The sequence below is a fragment of the Garra rufa genome, chromosome 17 (assembly GCF_049309525.1).
Source record: "Garra rufa chromosome 17, GarRuf1.0, whole genome shotgun sequence".
NCBI lineage: Eukaryota > Metazoa > Chordata > Actinopteri > Cypriniformes > Cyprinidae > Garra > Garra rufa.
The window spans coordinates 14,122,725-14,138,634 of record NC_133377.1 but is presented as its reverse complement, the minus strand read 5'-3'; positions in this window follow the sequence as shown (position 1 = coordinate 14,138,634).

Genomic DNA, 15,910 nt, shown 5'->3' with positions numbered 1-15,910 from the left:
TTTTATTTGAGAGTGTAACTATGTCCTTCAAATAAGCAGCAGCATTTCATACTGTGTGCTCCCCCTTTGACCTCTTTATTTCGGGTGGGGATACACACAGTCTATTTGTTGTCTGTTTGGGAGCGAAGCACGGGAGTCAGTTCTCGAGGGAACTTTGCTGCTTGTGTTGACTCGATCTGCACCGTGGTCACGAGGGTGAAAGAGGGCTAGTCACTCACTGTGAAGCAGTTCCAGAAACTGCTGGATCTGAGGGCAGCTGCATCCAACGTGATACCTTTTGGCCTGCTGTACATAAGACACCTACAGTGGTGGCTCAAAACCAAGGGGTTCTCCCTGAGGGGAAACCCGCTTCGCATGATCAGGGTCACGCGGCGATGCCTTCGTGCCTTAGACATGCGAAGAAAATCTTGGTTCAGGGCCCAGTGTGGGGAGCTCTTCGTTGCCGCGGCATGCTTGCAACAGATGCGTCCCTCACTGGTTGAGGAGCGGTCATGAGTGCTCAGCCCTTGGTCTATGGAGGGGTCATCATCTCATGTGGCACTCTTTTGCCTGGAGATGCTGGCCGTGTTTCAGGCTCTGAGACACGTTCTCCCAGACCTAAGAGATCCCCATGTGTTGGCGCGCACCGACAACACAGCGGTGGTCTCTTACATCAACCACCAGGGAAGTCTGTGTTCGCGCCCCTTACACAGCTGGCGCACCAGATCCCTGTGTGGTCCCAGGGGAACTCCTCCACTGAGAGCAGTTCACTTCCCTGGGCATCTCAACTTGGGAGCAGACATCCTGTCGAGACAGGGGCCAAGGCCCGGGGAATTGATGCTTCACCCCTATGTGGTGAAGCAGATTTTGAGAGCACTTTGTCTCTCGGATTCATCCAGCCCCACTGGGACTGCATGCCATGGAACAGATGTGGCTGAGGCTACGTCCGTAGCATTTTGGATGTAGGTTCAAAATTGGTTCTCGGACCTGATTTCCCTTCTTGACGGATCTCCACGGAGATTCCCGTCAGGAGGGATCTCCTCTCACAGGCAGGGGCGATTCCTCACCCCTGCCCGGAGCGTGGAAGCTGTGGGTGTGACCTCTGAGGCCGAGGTTGTGGAGACCATCCTCCATCAAGAACTCCATCCATGAAAAAACTGTACTCCTTGAAGTGGAGACTCTTCACTTCTTGGTGCAGAGACCGCCAGCTCGACTAAGCTAACTGCCCGGTTGGTACAGTGCTGGAGTTCCTGCAGGCCCGCCTCTCCACAGGGTTGACCCACTCCACCCTGAAGGTTTACGTGGCGGCTTTTCGGCTTACCACGCCCCTCTCGGTGGCACTCAGTGGGCAGACACCCCCTAGTTACATGTTTCCTCTGCGGTGCGCTGAGGTTGAGGCCTCCAGTACGCTCTCGCATCCCTACATGGGACCTGGCTGTGGTGCTAGAGGCTTCGTGTGAGCCTCCCCTCGAACCTTTACTTCTCTCAAGAGGGTTGGGGACCTTTAGGCCCTCTCTGTGGCCCCTTCCTTATTTACTTTGCGCCTGGTTTTCCAAAGCATTTCGGTATCCCAATGCGGGATACCTCCCTAAGGTCCCCACCGTCGCACCACACCTTGTCGTATTGCAGGCTTTTCATCCTCCTCCCTTTCAGGAGCCCGGCCATCAGAAGGTTAATTGTATGTGTCCAGTGTGAGCACTGGGCGCATAAATCCACAGAACTACCCTGTGGAGGAAGGCTGACCAACTTTTGGTCTGTTTCGGCCCTCCTAGGAGAGGCAATCCTGCTAGCCTTCCATGAGCCGGTGGATTTTGGATGCCATCTCGGTAGCCCTTGAGTCCTCTGGTCTCCCCCCACCCTGAAATCCAAGGCTCACTCTACCAGGAGTATGTTCGCTTCTAAGCCTTCTTCTCAGGCTTGTCCACCCTGGACATTTGTACGCTGCGGGTTTGTCCACGCCCCTTGGCTAGGTTCTACGGCCTAGATCTCCGATCCTCTTCCAGCTCCTCGTTCTCTCGCCCTTTTCCGGGCAGGGACTCTCCTCAGTATGGCGGCGTGGGCATTCTCGTTCCCATAGCGTTTCGACGCAGCTCGAGTTACCTGGAAGGGAACGTCTCTAGGTTACGCATGTAACCCTAGTTCCCTGAAGGGAACGAAATGCTGCGTCTCGAGGCCATACTTCCGGCATCCCTGCAGCGCTGGCTGCTTCCAGAAAGCTAGCGCTGCTTTCACCGTTCGTGTCAAACAATGACATGTAGATTGAAAGAATTATGCAAAGAAAGAAACAGATGAATTCAGAAATGCAGTGAATTTGCCCTTTGAAACAAGTTAATACAGCTTTTGATGTATTCATATACAAAGTGTTCAGATTGGACTTATATTGCTGTCAGAAGACCTCACAATGTCATTGTGAATGATCAAACCGTGGCATGTGCTTTCAAAGAAAGAAACAAAGAAGAACAAGAACATCTCCCCTATTCATACACCTTTGAGATTTGGCTTAACTTTTATTGCAGTCATAAGTTTGCCATTGTGACACTCAAACCATGTCATGTAGATGGAAAGAAACATGCAACAAAAGAAACAGAAAAAACATGTTGAGAAATACAGTGATTTTCCAGGATAAATCAATCATGCCACACTGTTTTAATGAATTCAGTGACACATTCAGACTTTTTGTACATTCGCTAACCTCTGTAATTAGCTAACCTTTTATTGCTGTCTTTCTTGACACTCTCACCATTCATGGCAGAAACAAAAAACATATTTAAGAGATTCTTTTCAGAGCTAACTTGAATGAATCAATCATTTTTGCTGTATTAATGTATTTTTTTATACAGATTTATCTTCATAAACAGACAGATATTTTGCTCTTCCAGTCAAACACATAATCCAAAGTGACAATACTGCTGTTCAAGTCCATGACGACATAAAAGCAGAAGTAAAGCCGGTATTCTATAGAGACAGAGCACATTTAGGCCACGCCCACACGGGGAAGGGCGGGGGGGGGGGCAATCTAATGCTCTCCATTGACTTTGTATTGCGGGAAGCTGCCTCCTTGTCATTTCTGACTCATAACAAAAAACAGAACAATGTCTAAAAGCTGCTATGTGACAAGGTGTACAGTAAACAAACTAAAAAACACAAAACTATGTTTTTATAAGCTGTCATCCCCCCCCCCGCCCCCCCCCCCGCCCCCCCCCCTCCAAGAAAAGGAAGGTAAGGAAAAGGAGCACTGACATAGACCAATAAAATGTTGTTTCTCAATATATCTCCCCCTTTCAGGGTGGTGAATTAAACATTTGACATTGTTAAAACTAATAAATGTTTACTGTTGCTGTTAAATTTCCCTCCAGCGGGCGTAGTTCTCAGAATAATATGACACATTACGCTCTACTTTTGTGTCCTTAAACGCTTGTTTTTTTAGGTCGACAGCTTATAAAAACATAGTTGTGTGTTTTTTAGCTTGTTTACTGTACACCTTGTCACATAGCAGCTTTTAGACATTGTTCTGATTTTTATTATGAGTCAGAAATGACAAGGAGGCAGCTTCCCGCAATACAAATTTAATGGAGAGTGTTGGATTGTTTGCCTCCCAGTGGGTGTGGTTTTTAGATTATGACGCATGTTGCTCTGTCTCTATTTGACACTTAACCATAGCGACAGTAACTAAAGTAAATATCAAAGATGGCGGCGTTCAAAACTGCAAACTCTGATCACATCTGACACAACACAAGTATAATCGCGGCATGATTTCCTTAATTGGCCGACTACAGTAAAAGTGGTGCTTCTGAATCACAATAAGACAACAACATATAGGTTTACAAGGTATAAATACTTGCATAATATGTCCAGTTTGTTTCACAGTGAGATGATTAGCTGATACAAGATATTTGAGTAACTTAAGCAAGCTATCTAAAACCCCTACAAACAATTTTAAACTTGAGAAAAAACTGATTTAGTACATGTACATACAGCTCTCACGTTTACGAAGGCTACAAGTGTCACGTTTTACACAGGAACAACGACGTAGTAAAAGACGTATATTTAATAAATCCAACGAAAACACCAGGAGATAACATCAAAGACCGACAAGCAACAAAGCAAGGACACAAACTTATAAAGACACAATGATTGGGATACACAGGTGTGGGAAATTAGGCAGGAACCAAAAAACACAGAGCAGCGGGGGAGATGGGAGAAACCAAACTAAATAGTCCAGGGGTGTGACATTACATCCCCCTCCCGGAAGGCGCGTCCTCTCGCCGACACACAGAAAAAAACTGTCCAAAGTTCTAGGAGGGGGTTTTGGTGGAGGATGGACTCCCGGGAGGAGGGCAAAATACACAGTCCAGGAAGGTGACAGAACAGTCCAGGGAGGTGATGATGGAGGGAGGAGCCAAGGAGGTGACAGGAGGGGGATGGTGCAGGAGGAGCCAGGTGTGACCCAGACCTCAGCCATGATGGAATCCCACAGTGGAGCCGATGGAGGTAGGAGCCATGGTGGAGGAAGGGCTGACGACTCCATGGGGCCGACCGACAGAGGCGGAGCAGGTGGTGGGAGAGCCCGAGGCAGAGACGAAAAGCCGATGATCATGGGCGACACCGATTATCCGGAGGGCCAAGGCGGAACCCAAGGCTCTAGCGACCACGTCGAAGACGGCGATCCGGAGGTCTGCGTCGGAGCCAGAGTGACAGAGGGCCAAGGCTGTGCCCACGGGAGGGAGGAGGTGCACAGAGCCGGTGGGACGGAGCGACGAGGCGCAGCCGGAGGAGTAGAGTCCAGAGGCGAAGGTGGGGCGACGACTGACCAGGGCGGAGCCGGAGGGACGATGGAGCCCGGTGGAGCTGGTGGACCGACGGGCGACGGTGGAGACGAGGGAGCTGAGAGACGGGGTGGAGCCGCAGGGTCGGAGGGCCGAGGTGGAGTCCAGGACTCAGAGGCTGAAGGCGGAGATGAGGGATCTTCCAGCCATGACGCCGATGGTGACTGGCAGACCCGCGGCAAGCCCACTGCACAGATGGTGGGCTGAGGGTGAGCAAGGGGACAGACAGAAGACAGCGGGGATTCTGGAAGGCTGTGTGGAACCAGTGGAGATTCAGGATGGCTGGACGGAACCAGTGGAGATTCAGGATGGCTGGACGGAACCAGCGGAGATTCAGGCATAGACAGAAGAGGGAGGGTGGGTAGGAAATCCAGGCAGACAGGTATTTCCATGAAGAAGTCTATTAATTCCCCAGAGTCTTGCTCAAGCTCACCCCAAGTGGTGGTGCAGTGGGCAGGGCTCTCTACCGCCCCTTCTTGCTCCACGCAACACTCCACCGTTGCAGATGTAATGGCCGGCTCTTGCACCTGGTCGGAAGTTATGAGCCCATCGGCGCTCCATACTGCTGTCGCTCTGGGCTCGGGTTTCCCGTCTACGGTGGGTTCAGGCTCGTAATCCGCAAGTCGGGGTGGCTGGCTGGGTTCTGGGTCTGGAGTGGTACTGGTGAGATAATCCATGAAACAGGTGGGGAACGAGGGTCTGTTTCTCGCCAGTGTCCACTCCACAAACGCGGCAACATCCGCTCGAGGGCCATCCAAGGACGACGGCGCTCTGCATGACGTGTTGAGGCTTGCGTCATAGAACGCACAGAGCGTGTTGTCCGGATAGCTACGAGCTGGAACATCAACGTGTAGCCCTCGAGCGGTAATTCCCCCTGCTTCAGCCGAAGAAGGATGAATTCCGGACAGAGTCGGTGATCCATAGAAAACACACAACGGAAACAAAAGGACTGGAAAAAACGAACGGGAAACAAAACGGAGGTGAACACGCAAAAACAACTGTGCTGGTCGGTCTTTCTGTCACATTTTACACAGGAACACACGAACAACGACGTAGTAAAAGACATATATTTAACAAATCCAACGAAAACTCAGGAAACACAGGAACACCAGGAGATAACATCAAAGACCAACAAGCAACAAAGCAAGGACACAAACTTATAAAGACACAATGATTGGGATACACAGGTGTGGGAAATTAGGCAGGAATCAAAACACACAGAGCAGCGGGGGAGATGGAGAAACCAAACTAAATAGTCCAGAGGTGTGACAACAAGTGTTTCCGTATGTTAGTATGTGTACCTGAGATGAATCTCATGCTCCGATAAATTGCATGTCAGTGTTGAATAAAGTTATTTTTATAACAGCAGCTTGTCTTCATCACATTTGAGCTTTTAAGTTCAGGTGTCATGAACAAACAGATGTACAGATTTATTTGTCAAGTTAATTTCACTGTGAGAGCTATACCCACACAACAAAAAATCCAGTGTGAAAACTCTCCTGGGAGTACATGTGAGACCACACTCAAAAGTGTGAAAGTGTTAAAATCAGAGTGTTAAATTAACACTGAAGCAGAGTTAAAGTTATTGAGGTAATTAAGTGATTAATTGAGTGATGATTGATCATTATTGGAGACATCTATGTTAATGAGCAGAATCACCAAAAACTTGTCACCATTATAGTGGCCAGCTTTTGCTTTAGTTGGGCTCTTGATCCTTAAATGCTTAAAGTTAGATTTCTTTTGGCTGTTATAACAAACAGACATGCGGAGAGGGGGAAAAAATGATCATGTGGCATTGGTTATGTTTTCCTGAATTGATCATTTGGCCTGGATCACTGAGCTCATTTAGAGCCTAAACTGAAGCGTTTTATTTATTTATTGTTGGTTTTAACAGGTCTGTAATTCTAAAATATTCATTCATTAAAAGCATTTCTTAAAAATTGTTGGGATAATTTAACAAAAATCTGTTTTTGAGGCACACACAGACATCAAGAATCAGTGTAGGAATCTCAGCAATGGTGACAAACAGCATATTCAGAAAACTTTTGGTGGCACCCAGAATACACTGCAACATGCTTTTTTGATTGTAAGCATTGTTGAGATTCACAACTTGATTCTTGATGTTTGTCTAAATGAAATGACAATTTTTAATTATTTTTTTTTTTTTTACTTTTTTTATAATCAAACAACTTCTAATAAATACCTCAAATTTTGTTGGAAATGTTATTAAGAATCACAGGGCTGCTATAATCAACACTAAAGATCCAACTCAAGAGATCAGGCTCTAAATGAGTTAATTGGAGAGTTAATTTCACATTTTTTGCTGTGTAGTAAATTTTACAATTAATTACAAAGAAACACCAAGTAAAACATTTAATTAAACATTACATTTTATAGTTGAAAGACTGAAATTGTATTTTCTTTGTTTTATTTAGCAATTTTTTGTGATTTTTTTTTTTTACAGATTTTTGTTATTTTGCATGAACATGCATTTCAAATTATTTATTATGGTTAGTAACATTGCATGCTGTAAATTATGTGGGTGGAAATAATGACAGACCATTTTCTCTTACTATAGCAAAAATCATAACTAATCATAATCATAACTATCAAATAATATTTTCACACTTTTTGTTTGGATGTGCAAAAACAAACAGCTTAATTGCTTAATAGCTTAACTGGAAATGACACAAGCACATTAACTATAGAAAAATATTTGAAACCTCTTGCAGTGGAAGTGATGCCACACATGTGGGACGGTATTTTTGAAATGTATGAGTGCTGTTTAATTTTATATGTGGCAGCTAGTAAAAAATAAATGACGAAGGGATTGAGCAAAGTTTTCAGGTTGTAATGTGACTTCGTATAACAATAAGAAAGAAATATAACTCCCTGGGGCATTAAAGTTGCAAAAACTCCTTTAAAAATCTCAAATGGAATAGTTTAAAATGCAAGTTTCTGTCTTAGCTCATTCCTGCTGTCTTCTGCCAGTATTCAGTAATATAAACTGACAGTCAGCCTCCTCTCTTGCTCATCCATATTCATTTAAAGCATGTCATGAGCCTCAGAACATCAGCTCTGCTGAGCTTTCTTGGTGCCTCAACTACACACTACAAAAAAAGGCTTATCTTAGTATTTTTGCCTTGTTTTTAGTCAAAATATTTTAAGAATTCTTAAATTAAGATGCATTTACTATAAGCAAAATGGCATAAGACATTTAATCTTGTTTCCATTAAGTGCAAATTAAGTGCATTTTGCTTAAAACAAGACTAAATATCTCATGTCATTTTGCTTATCCAGTAGATTCATCTTAATTTAAGACTTATTTGATATTTTGACTAGAAACAAGACAAAAATTCTAAGTAAGATAAGCTTTTTTTGCAGTGGAGATTAAGTCTCACATTCTGTTTTTGGAAAAAAATATGGAAAAAATACATTTCCAAAGAGGTCCAACTAATGTGTATGCAACCAATAGGCGATATTGAGGTGATATTGAAAATTTTGTCTTTTGATTTTCTAATAGTGAATGCCTTCTCCTTTTACTTTATTATATCATAATCCATGGTGAATTTCTAATATGTTCTGATGTCCCTGAAACTCCTGTCTGACAGACAGTACAAGCGAGCGGATCAGGAGTGTTTTGGCACCGCTTGTGTCAGTGCTGGCAGCGTGAGTCTGGCAATGGTGATATGCGTTTCTCACCAACATCATCTCAGCTGTACAGACAGTCTTTCCACTTGTACACACTCACCTCTGTACTCGCCAGCAAAGACCACTGAAGCAGCACAGCGTATTGTGAATCATTTACAAAAGATAAACACTGCCCTGATTAGTGCCCTGCTCATCACTCGACTTATCGTGACTAAATTCAAGATGGCGGCGACCAGATTTTTTCTTCCAACGTACTGTCTGTATAAATCTTCTTGTAAATAAACTACCGGTGCTTTTTCTGAGTTCTCAATGTCTCGTTTTAAATGTCAGGGCCCTTGGAAGTCTACCAATGAAGTGTGGAGCTACTTTGTGCCTCGTAAATGGCGTAAAACAGTGATTTATTTACATGGCTACTTCGATGCCCTATTCACCATCATTGACAACCTGTTGTGAGCATCGGCTAACTGACCCCAGATTTCGGACTGCAGTGGACAAGACGAGATGAGACATGCAAGGTACGTTCACACTCGGTATCATGATTCAATACACTTTAGGTCAATATCACACTGGACTTCTCCTTTAATACACTCTTAAAACAGATGTGTTAAAAACAACACAACCTGTGTTAAATCCTAACACACTTGTGTGTTAAATTAAGGACAACACATTTTGTGTTAGTTTTAACTCAACAAATGTGATATTCGTCTTAACACAGGTTGATATTTTGAAAATATTTAAGACACTAATGTGTCAAATCACAATTTATGACACATTAATGTGTTAAATACGTTAAAACAACACAACCTGTGTTATATTTAACACATCTGTGTGTCTAGTTAAGGACAACACATGTTGTGTTAATTCAGTTTTAACACACCAGTGTGTTATTCTTCTTAACACAAGACAGTGTGTTAAAATGTTTAACACACTAATGTGTTAAAATCACACAATCTGCATAGATGTGCTTTTCTTAACCAGTTAAAATGAATGCAATACAAAAAATAATCTATTAACACTGCTCAAAGTGTATTTGGTCCCACAATACAGAGTGTTAAATGAAGCAGAGTTGAACTGATAATGTTAACAAGCTGAATGAAAGAGAAACAGAAACTCCACAAACAGCATCACCAGCTTCACACATTACTGATCAGTTTGTCTAAAAAGTTGTTATTTAGAACAGAGGTATAGATGTTGATTTTTTCTTTTGAACTTACCGTTAATGTGATCAGTGTTTGCTTTAGTTGTGCTCTTGATCTTTTACTTTTTTTTAACGCATGTTTGCAAACAGTAAAGTAGAGAAGTCCAGAAAAACACTTGGTCAAGGTGTTTTGACTGGTTGTTCATGTTTTAACCTACTGATCTCTTCTGAGGAGTGTATCTGTGGTTATTTCATGTTGATTAAGCAACTATATTGGTCTTAGTGAAAGTTGTTTACTAGTTAATTTGACTGATTTTAAAAACAATTTGCACTCCAGACTTTTTGAAAAACTGGAATGTTGATGCAAACAATCATCAATAATCAGCATATGAATCTCAACGATAGTGACGAAAAAAACTAAAAGCTTCATGCTGCAGTGCATTCTGGGAGCACCAATCAAAACCCATCCATGGCTCCCAGAATGAATTGATTTATATTTATTGTCTCAATCGTTGAGATTCATATGCTGATTCTTCAACTCTATGTCTGCCATTCAGAAAACAAAAAATCCTGTGTAATTTATCTACAACCTGCTCAAATTCAGTCTGCAGAAATAATGATCTCCTATACTTGACGGTGTGCAACACAATACAACGAGTCATTACAAGACAATTACTTACAGCATCATTGTGCCAGTATCTTTCTGATCATATTTTCTTTTAGATATTATCCACTATAATAATAAGCTCTGAGAACAGAACTGTAGCAGCAAGAGAAAAAACATATTTGTAGATTTTAGGGTCGAGACCCAACAAAAGTAAACACTGACCACAGTGATGGCTATGTTTTAAGAAATTAAATCAACATCTAAACCTCTGTTAATTCTCATTAAGAACTTTTGTATGACAGAAACAAATTCAAACGGGTTAGTAATGAGTGGAGCTGGTAATGCTGTTTGTGGAGCTGTTTAATCCTCCTCTGCTGAGATCTTCAGAGATTTATTGTGTTTTATTCAGTTGATTTGATCTGAGGCTGTGACTGGAAGTCAGTTGTAGTTGTACTTCTGTTTGTCTCTTCTTCGTTGTTTGTTTCTCTTTTCTTCAGTAATTCTGCTTGTTAACATTCTCATTAAGTTCGACTCTGCTTTAGTGTTACTTTAATGCTGTATTGTGGGACCAATCCCATGTGTTAATCCCTGAAGGTTCCTGAAATAACATGCCCCAACCCTGTAAAGATCTCCACATCATGAGCATCTTGGGAAACGTTCTGTGAATGTCATTGACACCAGAGGAGAGCACATCATGAGCATCTTGGGAAACGTTCTGTGAATGTCATTGACACCAGAGGAGACGTTCTGAGAATGCTCTGGGAACATTACATTTTTATCAGAGAAATCCATAAACCTGACATGAGTGCATCCACATCATCCACCAATGAAAATCCACCAATCTCTCTCTCTCTCTCTCTCTCTCTCTCTCTCTCTCTCTCTCTCTCTCTCTCTCTCTCTCTCTCTCTCTCTCTCTCTACACATGATCAACTTAAAATGACACAAAAATGTGTTAAAATGGCAATAGCACAAAAAATGTGTTAATAATTAACACATCCTTTTTTAGAGTGTAATATAGTTCTGTTGATGAACAGCACTTTAAATTCCCCGTTCTACCATTGAACATATATTTGCTCAGTCAATAGCTTTGTTCACAGCACTAGAAAATGTTTTTATAGAAACATCATTATAGAAGACTCCTTGATGTTAATAAGCAGAATCACCAATGGAGAAAACCAAAAGTTTTAAGCAACCATTATAGTGGTCAGTGTTTGCATTAGTTAGGCTCTTAACCCTTAAATCTTCAAAATTAAGTCTTCTTTGGCTGCAATTACTGAGTTATATCAGCCAGATAAGCCAGGAGCAAAAGTTATCAGGTTGCATTGACTGTGCTTGACATAATCATCATATAGTGATTTCAGTATTTGACATAGGATTTCATTACAGACTACTGATGGGTTGTTCTTGAATGATTCGTTCATTTTGAACGAATCTTTAATGTGAATCAGGAAGAACGAGTCGTCTCGGGGAGTGATTAGTTCAGTCGCGTATGCGCAATTGCGCAACTATGAACGAACGACTCAAACCCGAAGACTCGAGAAATTAACTAATCAATTCTGTTTCCGGCTCAGGCAGCATAGGTAAAGCGTATGGGGCTGTCACGTGATGAACGAATGACTCAAACCTGTTCAGATAGAGGTGAAGGAGCTAATCATAGACTGAAGACCCAGGTAAACAATGAATTAAACTTTTCTTTTTCTAATAGTATTATAGTTTTGTCTTGTTTGTAGTGTAATCAACGTTTGCACAAGCAGTACATGTGTTATAGAAGTAACACATAGCTTTTTAATTATATTTTGGTAAAATGAATGAAATGACTCGAAAAAAGATTCATTCATTTTGCTGAACGAGACTTAAAGATCTGAGTCGGTAAATTCCAAACTTCCCATCATTATTACAAACTACTAGAAACTGTGAACATAACAGCAATCAGTTTTAGCATAATCAGATAGATGATGAAAAAGTAGCTTTGTTTAGTTTAGACACACAGACATGAAGAATCAGCATGAGAATCACAACAACGGTGACCATCAAAAAGCGTGTTGTAGTCAATCAGAAGTCATCCATGACCCCATCATGCATTGCGGCATGAATAAATTATGAGAGTTCAGAGTTGATCTGTTTATCTGAATATGCCGTTTGTTACCATTGTTGAGATTCATGGGCTGGTTCTTGATGTCTATGTGTGCCGACGTCAAACGCTTTTAATTAGGTTAAATAGTTTGTAAAAAAATCTTTCCAAAAAGTATAGGAAGTGCTGGATCTTCTGTGGACACTGCTCTCATCCTTTTTGGCACTGGGTGTACAAGTTCTTGACAAATGTTCACATCTGTACTGGAGGACGAACTCCTTAAATTCCCTGGTCTTAAATGGAGAGTGCTGCTTAACTCGTCTGTACAGAATCCCCCACAGCTGCTCAAGTGTTAAGATTGGGTGAAATACATGTCCACTGAAGGATTTTCACTTTGGGAGAATAAATATCTTTATTGTCATGTTTTAGGGTTTTGTATTACCTCACACAATGGTTTGTGAATTGATGACAGCGTTGATAAAGCACAGCTCGCTCACACCTTCAGCACTCATACATCCCTATATAAGAGCTTTACAACCACTGAACATCACTGTGGGAACCATGCACTTCTCACTGTACTCCTCCTCTAGCAACAACATAACGCTTTGGATGCTGCAAAATTATTGACTCATAAGATCAGAGTATGGATTCCCAGAAGTCTATATTTTGTAAATATGGGCCTTGGAAAAAGCTAAATGAGTTCAATGTGCTTTGGCTACAGTGGGTATCACTATAAGAAATAAGTCTGTAAAAAAACAAAAAAAGTACTGGCAGCTCATTACCCGCACTTTGTACTGTAATTAAAAAGCAAACATTTTCTGTTATTTGACAGTCTGCCCACAGTAAAAAAAAAAAAAAAAAAAAAAATCTCTTTTTCTGTTTTCATGGTGCATCTATAGTAAAAAAAAGGTCTTTTTGTGTTTTAATAGTATACCTACAATAAAGAGGACATTTACTATTATTTAATAGGGTATCTGTTATTAAATACGGTATAAACATTAACTAAATCCATAACATAACATATATACTGGTATCTCATTACCCAGACTTTGTCCTGTAATAATAATAATAAAACAGCAAAAAAGTAAATTTATCTGTAGTTACCTGTGTACCTACAGTGAAAAAACAAACAAACAAATCTTCTGTAAGAAAAACTGACTTTTTTTATTAACTTATTGGTCAAAAAAATACTAACAATAAAACTGTAAATTTACAGATACTCACCAACTGCCACAAACACTGGGGATGTTGGCATAAGTAACTTTACAAATATTCACTCGTAGAAAGCTTCTCAGTTTGTAAATTTATGAAAAAATTTAATCTCCCAAACCAAGTGGCATTGTGAACACCAGTTCACTACGTTAACAATATCTAACATATATTCATGTGAACTCCGTATGGTGTTTTACATGACCCACCAAGACAATATCTCATTTAAAACTACAGTTAATTGCAAAAAACAGTCAAATTGTTAAATTGCAGTGTTAAATGCTTTATAAAAAGACTTACCGCTCAAACAGTTAAATAAAATGTTGTGCTGTAAGCGCCACCAGAAGTTGTCGGAGCAGAGATCAAGATCCCATAAAACAATTCATGTGAATCACGGCCTACGGACAATTTCTGGTAAAATAGACGGTCATACAACTGTTAATACACGGATATTTTTTACAGTGTAGTTCTGGTGTGGATAAGCAACCATGCATATCACTTCTGCAGGCTGCATCTTACTCTTTGAGATAAACAGTCAATCAGACAAGACTTTCTTGGCATTTCTCCTGCTCTTTTTTTTAGCAAAAACTCACTCATCACTAAATGAAATCTTAATATGAAGAACTAATTATTTCAGGGGCCTTTTTCACAAGTATATTGTTTTTGAATTTCTGTTTTACGTTTGCTATATTTTCACACTTAAAACAATAATTTGGTATTCCTCTTGTACCACTGTCCTTTTTTATGCTAAGAAATAACTCTCCTGACAGTTCTCTCTCAAGTGGTTTCATTGTTGTCAGCATCAAGTCTGAGGATGATTCAGTGGAGTATATAACACTTTTAATTGTCAAGAAATTACTTATCTTTAACAGTTTTAGTTCAACATACTTACCTGTCGATCAAAACTTGCCTTAACCTTACACCAGAACTTTTATTTAGTTTTATATAGTAACTTTTTAGGAGGGTGTACTCATTTTTGCAGCACAACATTTTATCAATTTGATAAGAAAACTGTATTTTTCTGAATAATTTTAAACCCTTAGCATTCCTGTCAAACTTAACTCAATGCAAAAGACCTGGCTCTTCTAAGCTTTATAATGCAAGTGAATGGCTGTTGAAGTCCAATAAAGTGCATCGATCTGTCATAAAAAGTGCTCCACATGGCTCTGCGGGTTAATAAAGGCCTTCTGAAATGAATCAATGTGTTTGTTTAAGAAAAATATCCATATCTAAAACTTTATAAACCATAATCTCTAGCTTCTGCTAACTGTTGCAGTGCTTTTCATGACGGACTGATACACAAAATCTCAACAGCCATTCACTACCATTATAAAGCTTGGAAGAGCCAGGACATTTTTTCATATAACTCCAATTGTATTCATTTGAAAGAAGAAAGTCATATACACCTAGAATGGCTTGAGGGTGAGTAAATCATGGGGTAATTTTTTTATTATTTTTTTTAACTATCCCTTTAATATGGCAAACAAAGTGACTGCATATTTCTCCTGTAGGCAAAAGTATATGGAAAGAGTATGTCCAAAATCACAGCACTCATAAAGCAATAGGTGGATGACCTATTATTTTCAGTGTGATTCTGAAGTGTTCATCCAGTGTAAACAACACTATCCTGTGAGGCCAACGGTAAGGATTTAGACACAGCCATTGCCTTAGAAAGCAAAGATATCTGGGATTTAGTTTTTGAAGGTTCCATAGACCATAACACTTGACACACATAAAACCTCCAGAAACCTCAACAAATGTAAAAAGATGAGCTCTCAACATCACAACACAACACATAATAATATAAAAAAATTGTGTTGCAATGCATGCTGGAAACTCAACTTTTCTTTGCAGTGTAAGCCTATTTGTTCTTTATTACAGACTGTTTGCTTAAAGGTGCACCCATTTTTGGATGGACTTTAGATATCTCTGAATCTCGAGGAATACTAATGATGAGTCCTGTATTTTTAGATCCCATTGAAAACCTTGGATGGCTTTGATGAGGGTCTGCACACTCAATGCAGCGTTTTGTACATTTCTAACTCTCTTTCACCTGAAGTTCAATAAACAGTGAGGTACAAATATGGTAATTTCCAATTTTCAGGCTACACGAGGAGCGTCTCGCTGCAGCCTGCGGTGGACATCCAACCCCGCCCACATCCAAGTGTGACGCCAGACGCCACGCCCATATTCAAACACGTCACACATCCAACATATTAAATAGTATTAACACATATTAAAATAGTGATAATATGATTAGCAATGTGTAGCGTCTGGACCAATCAGACATAGTTATTTGTTACATTTAACAAATTATCCTTAAAACCAAGAAGCCAACTTTAGGTTTGCATTCTAGAAACAACCCCCCGTTCTACCAACATTAAAGCAACTGGGCCTTAAGGGCTCAGTTGCCAGGGCAACTGTCTGAT